General features: G+C 43.5%; 1 pseudogene; it reads left to right on the forward strand.

Moving 5' to 3' along the window:
• Positions 1 to 18294: 18294 nt before the first annotated feature.
• Positions 18295 to 18938, forward strand: LOC129462567 (large ribosomal subunit protein eL19-like; annotated as a pseudogene).
• The last annotated feature ends 248 nt before the right edge of the window (positions 18939 to 19186 follow it).

Here is a 19186-nt window from a genome sequence, read left to right on the forward strand (position 1 = left end):
GGGATGAAAGCAGGTAGGACCTGATCCTTTGAGAACTTTCAGGCCCTGCTAACAACTTGGGACTTAAGGAAGACTACATCTGTAATGGCTTGAGAAGAATAAAAGTGTCTGAATAGAAAAGATCAATAAAATTAGGAATTGGATTTTTAGGATAGACAAAATTGACAAAACTTTACATAGACTAATGAAGACAAAAGAAGACTCATAAATTGTAAGTGAAAGAGAGAATATAACAACTGATATCACAAAAATACAAAGGATCATGAATAATTATATGCCAACAAATTGGATAACCTAGAAGTGGGTAAATTCTTAGAAACACACAGCCTACCAAGACTAAATCATGAAGAAATAGAAAATTGAAACAGATCAATAGTGGATAAGGATTGACTCAGTAATAAAATATCTCCTAACAAAAAGCTCAAGCCCTGGTGGCTTCACTGGTGAATTCTACCAAACATTTGAGGAAGAATTAATGATCGTCCTTCTCAAACTCTTAAATGACAACAACAAAAAAAAAAAAAAAAAAGAAAAAAAAGAAAAGAAGGGAAAGAACACATTCAAACTTATTTTACAAAGTCAACATTATCCAGATACTACAGCCAGACAAGGACACTACAAAAGAAAAAAATCACAGGCCAATATCCTTGATGAACACAGATGCAAGCATCCTCAACAAAATACTAGCAATTCAGTGGCATGTTAAAAGGATCGTACACAATAATGAAGTGGGATTTATCCTTGGGATACAAGGGTGGTTCAACATATATGTCTTATTCTATTTTCTATTGTTTGCAATAGAAATCCTGAAACTGGGCAATTTATAAAGAAAATGAATTTATTTCTTACAGTTATGGAGGCTGAAAAGTCTAAGGTCAAGGAGCCACACCTGGTGAGGGCCTTCTTGCTGTTGGGACTCACTACAGAGTCTCAAGGAAGCATATGGCATCACATGGTGAGGAAGCTGAGCACGCTCATTCAGCTAGCTTCCTCTTGTTATAAAGCCACCAGTACCACTCCCATGACTCCCAGTAATCTATTAACTCTTTAATCCATTAATTCACGAATGAATTAATCCATTTATAAGGGCAGAGCCATCATTCCCCAATCACCTATTAAAGGCTCTACCTCTCAATACAGCCACATTGGGGATTAAGTTCCAATATGAGTTTTGGAGGGATCAAATATTCAAACCATAGAAATATGGAAATCAACACATTTGATATACTGTACTAACAGAATAAAGATTATAAAAATCATGTGATCACCTCATTAGATGCAGAAAACCCATTTGACAAAATCTAGCAGATTTTTATGATATAAACTATCAACTAATTAGGTGTAGGATACATGCACCTCAACATAATAAAGGACATATAAAACAAGCCCACAGCTTATATTACATCAGCAGTAAAAAGCTGAAGGCTTTCCCTCTAAGATCAGGAGCAAGACAAGGATGTCCACTGTCACCATTGCTATTCAACATAGTACTAGAAGTCCTGATCATAGCAATTAGGCAAGAGAAAGAAAAGCCATGTAAGTTGGAAAAAAAGAAGAGAAATGGTTTCTGTTTGAAGATGACATGATCTTATATATAGAAAACCCTAAAAACTCCACCAAAAAGCTTTGAGAAGCAATAAGCAAATTCAGTAAAGTTGTAGGATATAAAATCAACATGCAAAAACCAGTAGCATTTCTTTTTTTTTTTTTTTTTTTTTGAGACAGAGTCTTGCTCTTTTGCCCAGGCCGGAGTGCAGTGGCGCAATCTCAGCTCACTGCAAGCTCTGCCTCCTGGGTTCACGCCATTCTCCTTCCTCAGCCCCCTGAGTAGCTGGGACTACAGGCGCCCACCACCGTGCCTGGCTAATTTTTTGTATTTTTAGTAGAGACGGAGTTTCACCATGTTAACCAGGATGGTCTCGATCTCCTGACCTCGTAATAAGCCTGCCTCAGCCTCTCAAAGTGCTGGGATTACAGGTGTGAGCCACCGTGCCTGACCAAAAACCAGTAGCATTTCTATACGCTAACAACAAACTATCTGAAAAAGAAATCAAGAAAATTTCAACTTGAGGTTTGGAGAGGCAAACATCTAAACTATAGCAAGCATCAAAAAATAAAATATTTAGGAATAAATTTAACCAAGAAGGTGAAAGATTTGTACACTGAGAACTGTAACACATTCATGAAAGAAACTGAAGAGGGTATACATAAATGGAAAGACACCCTGTGTTCATGCTTGTTTTTTTTTTATATGGGCATTTGCAACCAGTGGCCATCACTGTTATGGTTTGTCCATAATAGACACAGTAGTTATTGTTCATTGAGCACCTACTCTGTGCAGGATTTGGAGCCTCCTTCTAGAGCCTGTGTTGTTAACCATTGTGCTCACTGCCCTTGCCCCTGTCTGGCAGAGGTACTCAACAAATGATGGCTTGTATTTTTGAGGTTCTACGGAATGGAAAATTATTTGGGGCCGCCAAACAAGTGTGTGGGGTGAAATTTAAAGTCGATCATTTATTCTTGGAAGTTAAGCCTCCTGGAAGCAGATGGAGACACAGCTCCCATCGGCACCTACACAAGCCATGCTGTCCTCTCAGCTTCGTCATGGCCAGGAGGGAGCTGGCTATTCTCAGCAATGCTGTGTTGTCTCTAATTATATCAACTGACCGCCCCAGGAACCCCACAGCCTCCCCGACTCCAACTTTATCTTTGAACAAAACACCCTCCTCTGCACATCATCGAGCTGCTTGTGAGGCTTGCTTTGCTCCTCAATCAGGCTCTATTCATCTGTGACCCTAGACGTGAGCAGAGGAGCACTGGGCAGGCCCTTCTTTCCACCTGAGTGGCTGCGATATGAAGCCTTGCTTTGGAACACTGAGGTGCCCTGAGCATCTCTGTGCTGCCTGGGCCCTGCACCGCTGCATGAAAGACCCTTCTTGTTCTGTGAGCGGCCGACTGTGAGATAACCACCAAGGTGCTTTTCATGTGGCCACATCCAGGCACTCCCATCTGCATTATAATTGCCAAGTTAAAGGTAACTCGATAGGCAGATAGGGAAGGAGCCTGGAACTTGGGCCTATAGCCCTTTATCCCTACTTTAAGAAAATTAAGATGGAAATAGCTTTAATTGTTAAATTCCCCCTGCTTTCTTAAATATCTCAATATGCAATCTGGCAAGCAGCTAAGTTTATTTCTTAGTTGGAGAGAAACTAAAGCCCCTGAAATTTTAGTCATTTGCTTATGTCCTATTATTCCAGAATCATTTGCTCATACTCATGGCTTCACAGTTGATCCAATAAGGCATGGGGTGAAGATCACAGGATGCCTCGTTATCATCTCCTGTGCAGTTCCTGCCTTCTGCCATGCTCCATTTACTCCTAGAAACAGCCAGGAGCCAGTCAGAGATAAGTGGAGTGCATGAATTCCTGAAGAGACTGAAGGATATAGTAACATATACATTGCTTTTTACTTTACTTTGGATGTTGATGTTGCCAGCAGGAAATGGCTGTCATGGAAAAACTTTACTGGGTGAACAGGGAAGAGTCATATGCCTCTCTAAGGGTCCATCCTCCAATCTGCAATGGTAAGGGTGTGATCAGAGATTATCTGCCACACTGAGAATGAAAAATTACCTGAGACCTATTTTCAATAGTCCTGCAGGACAGCTTCTGGAAAAGAGCATGCATCCTTCAAAGGTCACATTGACACCTAGATTTGCTGATCATCCTGGCCTGCCTAGGAATGAAGGAATTCCTGGGATGCTAACCTCAAGACAGTGTTAGGAAAATCTAGAAACAAGATTTTTAATTATTATAAGCAATTTTACCCTACCTTTCTGAATACAATTATTAGTAAAAACTGCAAGATTTGTTTAACATGCAAACACCTGTGCTTTGTTAGTGGTTAGTTTGTGTCTCTTTCAGACTGTGGGGCATTTTCAACAGAGATTGCATTGGCTCCATTGTAAGATGCTAGAACTGTGGTTCTCACAGGGACTAGGAGTGAGTCAAGCATTACTATTTGGGGTCTAGGATGTCAAGTGTCCTAAAAGAAGAATTTCATCCAAAACACCGGTAGCATCCCTGCTGAGGAACACTGGCTGTAGCCACGTTTCTTCCCCTGCCTCTGGTCTTGATCCTAGATTGGTTGGTGGTCCAGCCCATTGAGCGAACATAGCCATTCTTGGTGGTGTGGGGGTATGGAGCGGGTGGAAGCTGCTCTGTAAACAGAGGTGGCACTTCTACATTTACTTGTTCATTTATTTTAGGAAATATGTATTCAGCACTCACTATGTACTCTGGGAATAAAGGGCAAATAAGGCATTGTTTCTTCCCCATGGAGCTTATACTCTAGCAAGAAATGCAGCAAAAAAAAAAACAAAAAAAAAAAAACAAAAAAAAAAGCTGATGACTGCTAAGAAAGAAGAAATCCAGGGTGATGAGGAGCCCAAAGCAGGGTAACTGACTGGGTGAGACCCTTCAACAGGGGTCACCAGAAACCTTTTACAGGGGCATTCCTGCTGGCATCAGGTCAGTGCACCTCTGGGACAGATTCCAGAGGAAGGAGCTGACAGCTATCTTTGCTGTTCTGTTGCCTCCACTGGTGACACCTCCAGGTGTGGGAGGGACCCAGGTGCATAGGGTCTGGAGTGGACCCACAGCAAACAGCAGCAGCCCTATGAAATAGGGGCCTGACTATTAAAAGAAAAACAAACAGAAAGCAACAACAACAACAGCATCAACAAATCTAGTCCCCCAAAATACCCCATCCAAAGGTCAGCAGCCTCAAAGATGGAAGCTAGATAAACTCACAACCATGAGAAAGAATCAATGAAAAAATGCTGAAAACTTAAAAAACCAGAGGGCATCTTGTCCTCCAAATGATTGCAACACTTCTCCAGCAAGGGCACAGAACTGGACAGAGGCGAAGATGGATGAATTGACAGAAGTAGGCCTCAGAAGGTGGGTAATAACAAACTTGGCTGAGCTAAAGGAGCATGTTCTAACCCAATGCAAAGAAGCTAAGAACCATGACAAAACATTACAGGAGCTGTTAACCAGAATAACAAGTTTAGAGAGGAACATAAATGACCTGAGGGAGCTGAAAAACATAACACAAGAACTTCCCAATGCAACCACAAGTATCAATAACTCAATAGACCAAGCAGAGGAAAGAATTTTAGAGCTTGAAGTCTATCTTGCTGAAATAAGACAGGCAGACAGGATTAGAGAAAAAAGAATTAAAAGGAACAAACAAAACCTCTGAGAGCTGTGGGATTATGTAAAAAGACTGAACCTACAACTGATTGGGGTACCTGAAAGAGGTGGGGAGAATGGAACCAAGTTGGAAAATATACTTAAAGATATCATCCTGAAGAACTTCCCCAACCTAACAAGTCAGGCCAACATTCAAATTCAGGAAATTGAAAGAACCCCTGTAAGATACTCCACGAGAAGATCAACCCCAAGACACATAATCATCAGATGCTCCAAGTTCGAAATGAAGGAAAAAATGTTTAGGGTAGCCAGAGAGAAAGATCAGGTCACCTACAAAGGGAAGCCCAACAGAATGATAGTGGACCTCTCAGCAGAAACCCCACAAGCCAGAAGAGATTCAGGGCCAATATTCAATATTCTTAAAGAAAAGAATCTCCAACCCAGAATTTCATATGTAGTCATACATAAGTGAAGGAGAAATAAAATCCTTTTCAGACAAGCAAATGCTGAGGGAATTAGTCACCACCAGCCCTGCCTTGCAAGAGCTCCTGAAGGAAGCACTAAATGTGGAAATGAAAAACTGTTACCAGCCATTGCAAAAACACACTGAGGTACAAAGACCAATGACACTATGAAGCAACTACCTCAACAAGTCTCCAAAATAACCAGCTAGTATCAGAATGACAGGATCAAATTAACACATGACAATATTAGCCTTAAATGTAAATGGGCTAAATGCCCTAATTAAAAGACACAGAATGGCAAACTGGATAAAGAGTCAAGACCTATCAGTGTGCTGTGTTCAAGAGACTCATCTCAGGTGCAAAGACACACGTAGGCTCAAAATAAAGGGATGTAGGAAAATTTATCAAGCAAATGGAAAGCAGAAAAAAGCAGGGATTGCAATCCTAGTTTCTGACAAAACAGACTTTAAACCAACAAAAATCTTAAAAAGACAAGGGCATTACATAATGGCAAAGGGATCAATTCAACAAGAAGAGCTAACTATTCTAAATATATTTGCACCCAATACAGGAGCACCCAGGTTCATAAAACAAGTTCTTAGAAACCTGCAAAGAGACTTAGACTCCTACACAATAATAGTGGGAGAGTTTAACACTCCACTGTCAGTATTAGATAATCAAGACAGAAAATTAAAAAGGGTATTCAGGACTTGAACTCAGCTCTGGATCAAGTGGACCTGATAGATATCTACAGAACCCTCCACCCCCAAAACAACAGCATACACATTCTATTCAGTGCCACATGACACTTTCTCCAAAATAGATCACATAATTGGAAGTAAAACACTCCTCCCTTGGCAAATACAAAAGAAATGAAATCATAACAGTCTTTCAGACCACAGCACAATCAAATTAGAACTCGAGATGAAGAAACTCACTCAAAACCACAACTACATGGAAATTGAACAACCTGTCCTTGAATGGATCCTGGATAACTGATGAAGTTAATGCAGAAATCAAGAAGTTCTATGAAACCAATGAAAACAAAGAGACAATGTACCTGATATGATTTGGCTCTGTGTCCCTACTCAAATCTCACCTTGAATTGTAATAATCCCCACATGTCACAGAAGGGATCAGATGGAGATAACTGAGTCATGGGGGTGATTTCCCCCATACTGTTCCCATGGTAGTGAATAAGTCTCATGAGATCTGACAGTTTTATAAATGGGAGTTCCCCTGCACAAGCCCTCTTTCTTGCCATCATGTAAGACATGGCTTTACTTCTCCTTTGTCTTCCACCATGATCGTGAGGCCTCCACAGCCATGTGGAGGATGGAACTGTGAGTCCATTAAACTTCTTTCCTTTATAAATTACCCAGTCCTGGGCATGTCTTTATAGCAGCATGAGACCAGACTAATACAGTAAGTTGATACCAGTAGAGTGGGGAGCTGCCGTAAAGATACCAAAAAATGTGAAAGCAACTTTGGAACTGGGTAACAGGCAGAGGTTGGAACAGTTTGGAGGACTCAGGAAGACAGGAAGATGTGGGAAAGTTTGGAACTTCCTAGAGACTTATTGAATGGCTTTGGCCAAAATACTGATCGTGATATGGACAATGAAGTCCAGGTTGAGGTGGTCTCAAATGGAGATGAGGAACTTGTTGGGAACTGGAGCAAAAGTGACTCTTGTTGTGCTTTAGCAAAGAGACTGGTGGCATTTTGCCCCCTGCCCTGGAGATTTGTGGAACTTTGAACTTCAGAGAGATGACTTATGGCATCTGGGGGAAGAAATTTCTAGGCAGCAAAGCATTTAAGAGATAACTTGAGTGCTGTTAAAAGCATTCAGTTTTATGTATTCACAAAGATATGGTTTCGAATTGGAACTTATGTTTAAAAGGGAAGCACAGCATAAAAGTTTGGAAAATTTGCAGCCTGACAATACAATAGAAAAACCCATTTTCTGGGGAGAGATTCACACCTGATGCAGGCATTTGTATAAGTAAGGAGGAGCCAAATGTTAATTTCCAAGACAATGGGGAAATGTCTCCAGGGCATGTCAGAGATTTTTGTGGCAGCCCCTCCTATTATAGGTCGAGAGGCCTAGGAGAAAAAAAAAATGGTTTTATGGGCCAGGCCCAGGGTCCTCCTGCTCGGTGCAACCTAGGGACTTGGTGCCCTGTGTCCCCAGTCTCTCTAGCCATGACTAAAAGGGGCCAAGGTACAGCTTGGACCATGGCTTCAAAGGGTACAAGCCCCAAGCCTTGGGAGCCTGTGGGTGCACAGAAGTCAAGAACTGAGGTTTGGGAACCTCCGCCTAGATTTCAGAGGATGTACGGAAATGGATGTCCAGGCAGAAGTTTGCTAAAGGGGTGGGGCCCTCATGGAGAACCTCTGCTAGGGCAGTGCAGAAAATAAATGTTGGGTTGGAGCCACCACACAGAGTCTCCACTGGGGCACGCCCTGGTGGAGCTGTGAGAAGACAGTTACCATCCTTCAGACTCCAGAATGGCAGATCCACCAACAGCTTGTACCATGTACCTGGAAAAGCTGCAGACACTCAAGGCCAGTCTGCAAAAGTAGCTGGGAGGGAGGCTGTACCCTGCAAAGCCACAGAAGCGGAGCTTCCCAAGACCATGGGAACCCATCTCTTGCATCAGCATGACCTGGATGTGAGGAATGGAGTCAAAGGAGATCATTTCGGAGCTTTAGATTTGGTGGCCCCCCTGGATTTTGGACTTGCATGGGGCCTGTAGCCCCTTCATTTTGGCTGATTTCTACCATTTGGAATGGCTGTATTTACCACTCTCTGTGCTCCCATTGTATCTAGGAAGTAACTAATTTGCTTTTGATTTTACAGGCTCATAGAATGGACTTCCCCTTTCTCAGATGTCACTTTGGACTGTGGTCTTTTGAGTTAATGCTGAAATGAATTAAGACTCTGGGGACTGTTAGGAAGGCATGATTGGTTTGAAACGTGAGTACGTGAGATTTGTGAGGGGCCGGCGGTGGAATAACATGGTTTGGCTCTTTGTCCCTACCCAAACTTCACCTTGAATTGTAGTAATCCCCATGTAAAGTGTAAAAATGTCCACATCAAAAAGCTAGAAAGATCATGTATCGACACCCTAACATGAAAACTAAAAGCACTAGAGAACCAAGAGCAAACAAACCCCAAAGCTAACAGAAGACAAGATCAGAGCAGAACTAAAGGAGATAGAGACATGAAAAACCCTTCAAAAAATCAATGAATCTAGGAGCTGATTTTTAGAAAAAATTAACAGACTGCTAGCTAGACTAATAAAGAAGAAAAGAGATAAGAATCAAATAGACACAATAAAAAATGATAAAGGGGATATCACCATTGACCCACAGAAGTACCAATTACCATAAAAGAATACTAGAAACACCTGTATTCAAATAAGCCAGAAAATCACACTGAATATGGCACTTTATCTTGAAAAAGACAAAGTTTTCTGGTGGAAGTGGGTATTGAAAGAAGCAAACAGGGTTAGCTTGCAAGTTGTTGTAAAGTGGTAGAAGCCAGGTTATCTGAAATGGAAAATCTTAAAACCACTATAGATGAGTGTGGCTCATAGGTTTGAGCTGCTAGTGATGGCAGGAGTTGGTTTTGAATTCCAGCTGTATGTTAGAATCTTTGTGCTCAACTTCCAGGGCCTTCTGCCACTCCTTTGCCCAGTGGCATCTGGAGGCTTCTCCTTGCCCTCAAAACACAACACCCAAGTCCTCACCATGTCTTCAAAGGCCCTACTCATCTTGGTTCCCCATCAGCTCTCTGACCTCATCCCCCCTTCTCTTCTCCTTACCTCCTTTGTGCTCTACACTGACCCTCAATGTTTCTCCAATTCCCAAGTACACCTCTACCTCAGGACCTTTGTTAATGTGATTGCCTAGAATTCTTCCCCCAAATATTTGCTGGGCTCACACTCTCACTTCCTTTGGGTTTCTTCTAATCTCTGCTGAGCAGAGATGCCTTCCCCACGTGCCTTAAATAAAAAGATACGCTACTCACTATCTCTGTTCTCAGTGTTTAATTTTTCTTTGCATCACTTACTGACACATAGAGTATCTATCTTTTGTCTTTTTTTTCATATACCATCCTTATACCTCTTATAGAATGTGAGCTCCATGTGAAATGGAGATTATCCTGTTTACTAGAGCAGACCATGGAATGTAGCAGGTGCTCAGTTGGCATCTGTTGAAGGAGTTAAATGGAAAGACAGGAGAGGAGGAGTTGTTCTAGGCAGTGAGAAGAGCACACCTGAACTTACATGTGCCTATACTTTGTGCATTTGAGAACTTCTGTCTTTGAGGACTCCAAGATCAACTCCTCAAATTGGGACTGGCCAGAAGCTTATAGACAGCAACTGGTAGGTCATAGAGCTTGGATAGCAGAAACAAAGTCAGAGACGAGAAAAATACAAAGACTATACAAATCTTTCATCCCTTTCTTCCAGGAGCCCCAGAATTTTCAGCAAGGAGAACTTCCCAATTCAAGTTATGTAGGTTAAAACCAGATGGTGCAGAAAGATTTCTGCATCAGGTCCAGGGGCTTTTGTGTACTTGACTCTGACTAGATGGGTTTGCAGTTGACTTCCTTATAAACTGATTTCTCTGAGACTATCCCAAATGGGAAAATATTGCTTGCCATGATAAAAGTAATGATTTGTGCATGCATGATGCATGAATAGTCATCATGGACCAGAAACTGAGTTAAGTGTGTTACCTGAGTTGTCTCTTCAAATACCCAAAGTAGGATTAAAATAGCAGAGGTGGATACCACAATTCTCATTGTTTTACAAGTGAAGAGAAAGAGTTACAGACCAGTTAACTACCGCAGCCAAGATCACGCAGTAGAGCAAGTATGTGGGCTTGGATGGTATAACTTCAAAGGCCACACACTAAATTGTCACATTGTCTAGAATGGACTTCTTGCAGAGAGTGGAACACAACTTTAGAGCATGGGGGTTTCAGAATCATCTGGATCATTAATTGTTGAAGAGAAAGGGAGTGGCTTGCCCATGTCCACACCGCTATCAAAAGGTGATGTTTCTATGTCCAGACCCAGCATTTGAGGCCCTTCCCACTGTACTTGTAACCTGTGACTGCTGGGTAACCCTTAAATGGGCAACCATCTAAGGTAAGTTAAGACAATCCTTTTATCTTCAAAGACTTTAAAATATGTGTCACTTTTCCAACAAGGAGAATGTTTCTTAGCATCCAGCACATGTGGTCACAATAACCTTGACTTTCTGAACAAACTTGAAATTTTACAAATCTCTGGGTAATTACCCCGTCATTTGGTAAACCAGCATTACCAACCAGTCACTGAGGAGTAACTCAATGTCCACTGCTTGTCATAGCTCTGAAACTGGCCCCAGCTAAGCCAGAGGACAGGCCTGGCAGGGCACCTGCATCTGGCAACATCCTGCCTCACACAAGGCAGCCACAGCAGGGAATGTGAATATGGGAATATGAATAAACCATCGTGTATGTCTGGAGAAGAGTGTTTGACTCAGTGGGTCATTGCCAGAAGGATTTGGCTTTGCAGATGGTCATTCCCTCCATGGAGAGCAGAGCACCTTCAGCAGTGGCACCCACCTGACTGTACCCAGCTCATCTCCCATTGCCGTGGACAGTGATGGGAATGGCACGGGGAACATGTTTTGGGCTCCTGGAGCCAGTGGAACATGGCTGGAAGGGTTGGGTGTTGGCGTCAAATGGTGTCTAGCTCCCATCAGAGAGATTTTAGGCATATCCTTGTCCTTCTTTGAGTTCTGGTCTTTTTATTTGAATACAGGAGACAAATATAACCTCAGAAGTTATTGCAAGAATTAATTTAGGCTATGTGGAGCAAGGGTTGGCAAATATTTTCTATGAAAGGCCAGATAGGCCTTGCAATCTGTCTGGTCTCTGTCACAACTACTCAATTCTATTGTTGCCAAAAGCAATCATAGACAGTATGTAAATAAATGGGTATGGTTGTGTTTCCATAAAACTTTATTTACAAAATAGGTAGCAGGCTGGATTTGGTTTGTGGGTAGTACTCCTGATGTAGAGCATCTGGATCAAAATCTGGCACATGCTAGGTACTAAGTAGAAGCCATTGTTATCATCATTATTATAATTAGTACTTCTACTGTTACTACTCTGCTGATTCTGCCATTTATAGCTGGGCGATTGCAACCACGATTGATTGATGGTGTAAAAATAAAATGAGACACACATATAATTATAACAAAAATAATCAAAAGTAATAGAGTTATTCTTACTCTAACCAACACTTAGAGAAGGCTTACCATGTGCCAGTCGGTCTTCTAAGCACATTATACATATTAACTCTTTAGCCTTTTAAGCACATTACACATATTAACTGTTGAACCTCAGGTAGATTTTATTGTTATCCCCCTTCTGCAGGTGAGAAAACTGAGACAAAAATATCTTAATAACTTGTCAAAGCATATAGCTAGGATTCAAACCTAGACAACATGGCCTCAGAGCCCATAACATTTCTTTGCTTCCTCTTCAAGAGTGAGGCCTTCCTGAAGATTTGGGGACTGTGGCATTGCTCAGCCTCATTGAAGGGTTGGACCGCGGGCCTGGTCATGTCCTCAGCTTGGGCAGATTCGTCTCCAATAGCGCATAGCTGCCTGTCCTTGACTCTAATTGCTGGCCAATGTGGGAAATGTTTTGGGCACAGCTAATTACGTCTGAGCACCTGGGCAGCTCTCATTTACTGGTGCTAATTAAATGACTTCAGTGCTAGTGGTACCCATTACCTAGCTGATTACTTTTTCTCTGCTATTAACAGTGAAATTACTGAGCCTGGAAAAGGTCTGTTGGGAAAGAAATAACTCTTATTTGGGTGGGATGATTATTTCATTTTTACTATATATTACGTCCTTTAAAACAACCTTTAGACAGCATTTCATTTTGGAAAACTCTTTACCAATCCCCAAATCCAAAATTTGGCAGAATTTGGTGATGATAAAATTTCTACTTCAAGTAAAATTTTAATTTCTCATGGATTTATTGCCATTTTTCGTAGCTGGGCATATTTCCCTTTGAATTTAGAGGACTTCTCCTTCGAATGTCTCTCCAGAGCCCAGGATGTGTGTGGATCTGAGAGGCCAGGGAATTGGCTTTGCTGTCTCCCCAGTGACCTCACAATGACCAATTAAACCAGGAAAGTAAAACAATCAGTTCCTTGCTGGAGACACTGTAACATCAGCCCTGGGAAAGGAGAAACAGCCATGCCCTCCTGTTGGCAGCAAGTTGAGCAACATGATCCCATGGGTCTTTTCCATGTATGACATGTGATTCATACATATATATGAGTGCAGTTCTCAGTGAGCCAGGCCAATGGGGGAGAATAAACCTTGCTTGCTTTCCATTTGACTCCCATATTTATAGGCAGGGGTCTTTGGGCTCTCTACATTCTTTTGTTGAACACATTTGGAGAGATTATTTTTTCTGTGCATGGTGGGTATTCTCTTTGTGGTCACGCAGTCTGCTGTTTCAAAAACCAACCCTGGGCGATCTTCCTCTGCTGGGTTTATTTGGAAATATCTGCATCCTCAGTGCCACTCACCCTTCAAAGCTGGAGAAAGCTGCTAGCCAAAAGCCAGATGGCATTTCTCCCCGCACCAGGTGGCGGGGAGAAAGATGGAGGCAAAGTTTATGGAGGAGACCAACCCAGACAGGAGCAAAGGGAGTGCTCTGGATAAAAATAGCTCATGTATGAACTCTCGTCCCCCACTCCTTAATGATTTCTCTGCTGACGGCGTTTGGCTCTCAGAAGAGGAGTGGGCGCCGAAGATGGTTACTCAACTGGAGAGAAGCGGAGGGAACCCGCCTGCCAGGTGGGTTTTCCAAGCCTGCACGGCTCTAAACTTCTCCACATGTGAACAAGTGTTTACAGTTTTAAAGATGTGTTGAGTAATTGCACATGCGAGATAGCTCCCCTTTAATGCGCCCAGCATGTTCCAAGGCTTTCTACGAGAACACCCTGGTTGACAATGAAATTGTTTGCCTTCTCTGTGTTGAGGCTTAAGGAGGTACTGGTTTGTGTTGAGATATAATTGGTAGCACTTGTGCCTTTGTAGTTCTTTTTTTAGCTACTGAAAATTACTGCCTTAATCCACTCTTTGCTTACCCGGATTACCATAGAAGCCCCACAGAGCCCCCTTCACATCAGAGAATAGAGTGGCAGTTCTTAAAACTTATTTTGATGCTCACATAACATTTCAACATGCTGGGTAGAAAACAAAAACAACAGCAGCATTAATTCTCTTTTAATTTCTCTCAATTTTCAAAAATTTTGAATCACTGCAAAATCATATAATTGTTCTTTTGCTATTTAAAAGTCATCAAAAACCCTCCTGTTTTTACAGATGGTTTTCTCGTTCCCTCCCCCACTTCCACCGCTTCTCTTAATTATTCCTTGCTCTCTTTATTTTCATGGGAAAATAGCTGGTGTCACCTCAGGGAGACAGGCAGGGCATTCTGCTTTGCTTGTTATTTTTTATAGAGTTCTTTGTCTTCTCTCTGGCTTCCAGCAAAACACAGCCAAAATAGTTTGGCAGATCACTTTGCATTAGTAAAACTCTGTGTCAGCCATAACCAAGGCCTGGAGTAAAGAACTAATGTCAACTCGCAAATACGTTGGAGAAACGTCTTGAGATCCACAAACATCTTCCCCTCAGCTCTCAGATGGGATTCCATGATCAAGCAAGACTGACGGGTGGCTGAGACGTCACCTGCTTGCCAGTACTTCACCTGCCCCAGGATCTCCCCATCTCAGTGGCAAATGATGGAACTTCAAAACCTGGCTGCTTCCTATCAATTAATTCCAGGGATGCATATTTCCAACTCAAAAATCTTTTTACTACTGTTTTGCAGTTTTCCCAACTGAGCACTTTGGCATCTGAGAAAGAGACTCTGAGAGGCATGGCCCTGTGAGGACTGAGCCCTCCCTCCTAGTTGACTAGCTCTGCCCCTGCCCCGGACTCACAGTGGGCACCACCTTCATTCCTCCTGCAGGCCTTCTGCAGGCAGTTAGATAGGGACATCCTCACCTGAGATATGTGTGCTTATGTGGAGAAGACCTTACGATTTCCAAAGTCTTTTCAACATTTGAGTCTGAGCTTCTGTCTGGCTGGAATCAGACATTAATTACACGTAAATGAGAAGTAAAATCTTATTAACATTTCTTGCTTTCACCTAAACCTTTTCCATGAGGCTGCACTGCCTCCCCTCCTCTTAAGCCAGGGTTAGAGCAGCCTGTAGATGAATTTTTCTGTTAGTAGGATGGTCTGGCGGCAGCGACAACTGGAGAAGCCCCTGTCTTTTCCTCCCACTGCATCCCACTCCTATAGCTGTAGCAGTGGAATTGGGATGCTTATTATTCCAGGATAATTATTTATTCCTTTGCAATTTTGTGGGATTCTTGAGGATGGTTTCTGTGGTTGCTCACTTTTGTGCAACTCTGATTTTTGTGTAGAGTAGTTGCTCAATAAATATTGTTTGGCTAAATTCTATATTCTCTCTGAAGTGGTGCTTATTTCTGATTGGCATTAATCCTAGAACTGGCACTAAAGATAAAATTCCTGCAGCATGACATAGAGGTGCAAGGGCTATATTGGAAACGAGAAGTGTAGACACGGCCTTGGAGGGTCTGTAGTCGGTCGGCAGAGTAGTCGGCACCAGGGTGCTCCCACACGGAGGATGGCGGTGATGCATGGGCAAGCCTGGAAGGTCTAGAAAGGATTTAGAAGCATGCAGGCATCCATTTACTCATCAGCGGGTATAGGGTTTCTGGGTGAGGGGAGCAGATACTGACTGGCTGGAGTCCTGCAGTCCCAACAGTGAACAGGAGAAAAGCAAACACTCTCCTTCTGGTGTGTACCGCTTACTAAGGGAGGCAGATGATTACATGTGTAATTAACAGTTCCAAGAAGCTCTGTAAAAGAAAGGTGCTCCCTCCCCAGCAGGGGCTCAAGAGTAGTAGACCTGAATCCAGGTATCCTTGGACAAGAGAAAAGAAGGCAGATAATGAACACAGGGCCTTGGGCCCAGAGCATCAGAGCCGGTACTCAGGATCATGACGGGCCCAAGGCAGGGATGGAGTTGCAGCAAGGGAGGCTAGATACTAGATCCCAGAAATCCAGGTTGGAACTCCTTAAATCTCTCTTGCCTCAGGTAAGGATTAGTCCGGAAGAAGGAGACAGGGCTGAGCTTAAAGTTCTGAGCCAATTTCACTCCAGTCATTCATTCACGGAGCACCCACCACATGACTGATAATGTCATAGGCAAATAGCAAAATCAGTACAGTTCCTGTTCTTACAGACTTTTCACTCCAATGGGAAAAATGATCGAGTAGTAATTATACAAATATATCTAATTACAGACTGCTGAAAGTGCTACGAGGGAAAGAAACAGGAGCAATAGTAACCAGAGGGTCTAATTTAAAGTAGATTTTTACTGAGGTCTCTCTGAGGATCCAAAGTTTGGCCTAAATGAGTTAGGCTGAGGAGAAGCAGGTGGAAGAGCACTTTAGGTAAAGCAAACAACATGTGCAAAGGGCCTGTGGTCTGCAGAAAAATACCCACTTTCCCCTCCCCACCCCCCGCCCACAGGTGTTCACACCTGAATCCCTGGAGCCTGTGAATATCTTACCTAACATAACAAAAGGAACTTTGCAGATTAAGGTTATGGTCCTTGAGATGGGTAGATAGCCTGGATTATCAGGGGGCCCCAATCTAATCACATGAAACATTAAAAGGAGAGAAGCTTTCCCAGCTGCAGCCAGAGAATGGTGTCCCAACATAAGGGTCAGAAAGATGCCACATTTGAAGATGGGCTGTACACTGGAATGCAAGCAGCTTCTAGAAGTTTGGAAGGCAAGGAAACACATTCTCTCCCACAGCCTCCAGAAAGGAATGCATCCTGGCAGATGCCGAGGCTTTAGCCCTGTGAGATCCACGTGGGCTTCCGACCTAGAGAACTGTAAGATAGGAAATGAATACAGTCTCGGTACATACCAAACAACTTGGTACATTCCAGAGACCAAAAGTTGGTGGCTGGTATGGCCACAGCATTGTATATAAGACAAACACACAAACCATTTAAGTGACTGAAACAGGGAAGCGACAGTACAGACATGATGATCTGATTTCTATTTTGCAATTCCATTTTAGATGTTAGGTGGAGAAAGGACTGGGGGGTAAGCATAGAATGGAGAGACTAGTTAGGAGTCTATTTTAGGAGCCCTCACAAAAGGTGGTAGGAGCTCCGATGAGGGTGGTGTCAGAGAAGAGAGGGTAGCGTATGCAGTTGAGAGCTGTCTGGTGGTGGAATTAATCAGATGTGATGACTGACTGGATTCAGGGAGCAAAGGAACAGAGGAATCCAGGATGCCCCCTCTCCTCCCCAGGCTTCTGACTTGATCAGAGGGTGAGAGCAAAGGTCTAGAAAGCTGGGCAGAGGCAGGGTTCGCAACACCCAACCACTGCACAGATGGCTCCACCTGCCACCAGCAAAGCTGGTCACTGAGAAGCATCTGTCATCTCAGAAATCCTCCAGAAAGCCAGGGAAATGCCTACTGCAAGATCCACTGGTTGGGACTCTTTTTGAAGGTATGAGTGATAGAAAAACCAACGTATCTTAGGCCCAAAGATAATTTATGCTTATTTTTAAGCTGAAAGTACAGAGGTTACATCTGGCTTGGTCTGAGCTTGATTCAGGGTTCAGATGATGTCACAGGGCTCATCCCTTGGCCTCACTTCCTTTAAGGGGCTTTGTTCTCCATCCCTGTGTGCTGACAGCCCCAAGTCCAGCAAAAGAGAGTGTCTTTATCCCAGAATACCCAGTAAAATTACTGAGATTCATCTTGATTGGACCAGCCTTGATCCATTCCCACCACCACCACTAAGGACACCTCAGGACAGGGAAGGGAAGGTGCTGGATGGCTTTGCCTGGGTTGGGAGTTCCACTCCTTAAGCTGTGGCCAGAGAGAGAGAGGAAGGGGTGGAGGCCCAAAGAGAAGTCAGAAATGCTCCCTGCAGGAAACAGGCTGGATAGGCACAGAACAGCCAGCTCTGCAGTCCCCCATGCAAACATCCACAATCCCTGGCTACTTTACTGATTCCTAGCAAAAGTGTGTGCAGACCCAAACATATGGCTTTTTGACTGAGAACCATGTGTAAAACTAAAGCGAGCTGAGTTCATCATCAGGGCTGTCTCTTCCGTTGGCTGTTGTTTGTCATAGTCACAGTGTGAGCAGAACAGAAGTGCCAGGTTGGAGGGGATGGGAAGGGTAGATCATGTGAAATGGCAGGTAGTGTCAGGGAAGAGGCTGGCTTGGGAACTACAGATGAAGGCAGTGGTCTGGGGCCACTGAGTGTGGGGGCAACAGAACATTCTGGGGCATTGCTGGGCTGTCCATCTCAAGTGTTTGGCACATCTCTGAGGAAAGGTCTTTGTTTTGGTGGCCCCTTCCCATGAGAAAAGCAGTGTCGCAATGGCCAAGGGTCCCCCCTGCCCAGGCATCTTGTCCCTTGCTCTCGTCCTGGCTCTTTCCTTTCACTGCTGCAGCCACAACCATGAGTATGCTCAGTCTTCAGAAGAGGCTTGCCTCTAGTGTCTTCCACTGTGGCAAGAAGAAGGTCTGGTTCGACCCCAAGGAGACCAGCGAAATCGCCAATGCAACTCCCGTCAGTGGATCCGGAAGCTGATCAAAGATGGACTGATCATCTGCAAGCCTGTGATTGTCCATTCCTGGCCCGATGCTGGAAAAACACCTTTGCCTGCCAGAAAGGCAGGCACATGGGCATAGGTAAGTGAAAGGCTACAGCCAATGCCCAAATGCCAGAGAAGGCCATGTGGATGAGGGGAATGAGGATTCTGTGCCAGCTGCTCAGAAGATACCATGAATCTAAGAAGATTGATCACCACATGTATCACAGAAGATACCATGAATCTAAGAAGGTTGATCGCCACATGTATCACAGCCTGTACCTGAAGGTGAAGGGGAATGTGTTCAAAAACAAGTGGATTCTCATGGAACACATCCACAACCTGAAGGCAGACAAGGCCTGCAAGAAGCTCCTGGCTGACCAGGCTGAGGCCCGCAGGTCTAAGACCAAGGAAGCACGCAAGCACCGTGAAGAGCACCTCCAGGCCAAGGAGGAGGAGATCATCAAGACTTTGGTCTCAGGAGGAAGAGACCAAGAGATAAAAGCTCCCCCTTTGTCTGTACACACTGGCCTCTGTGATTACATAGATCAGCCACTAAAATAAAACATGCCTTAAAAAAATAAATAAATGGCATATAATTTCCGACTCTTCCCTGATTCAGGGAGGCCATGGGAGTTTCAATGAGCCTCAGGGGGCTGTGTGTCTTCAGCAGACATTTGAGGGACTAGGCAGGGCCTGGGGTCATGGGATCCACCTCTTGGCCCTACTGCCTTTGGGTGAGCTCAGTAA

This window comes from Symphalangus syndactylus, chromosome 2 (genome assembly GCF_028878055.3).
Source record: "Symphalangus syndactylus isolate Jambi chromosome 2, NHGRI_mSymSyn1-v2.1_pri, whole genome shotgun sequence".
NCBI classification, from domain to species: domain Eukaryota; kingdom Metazoa; phylum Chordata; class Mammalia; order Primates; family Hylobatidae; genus Symphalangus; species Symphalangus syndactylus.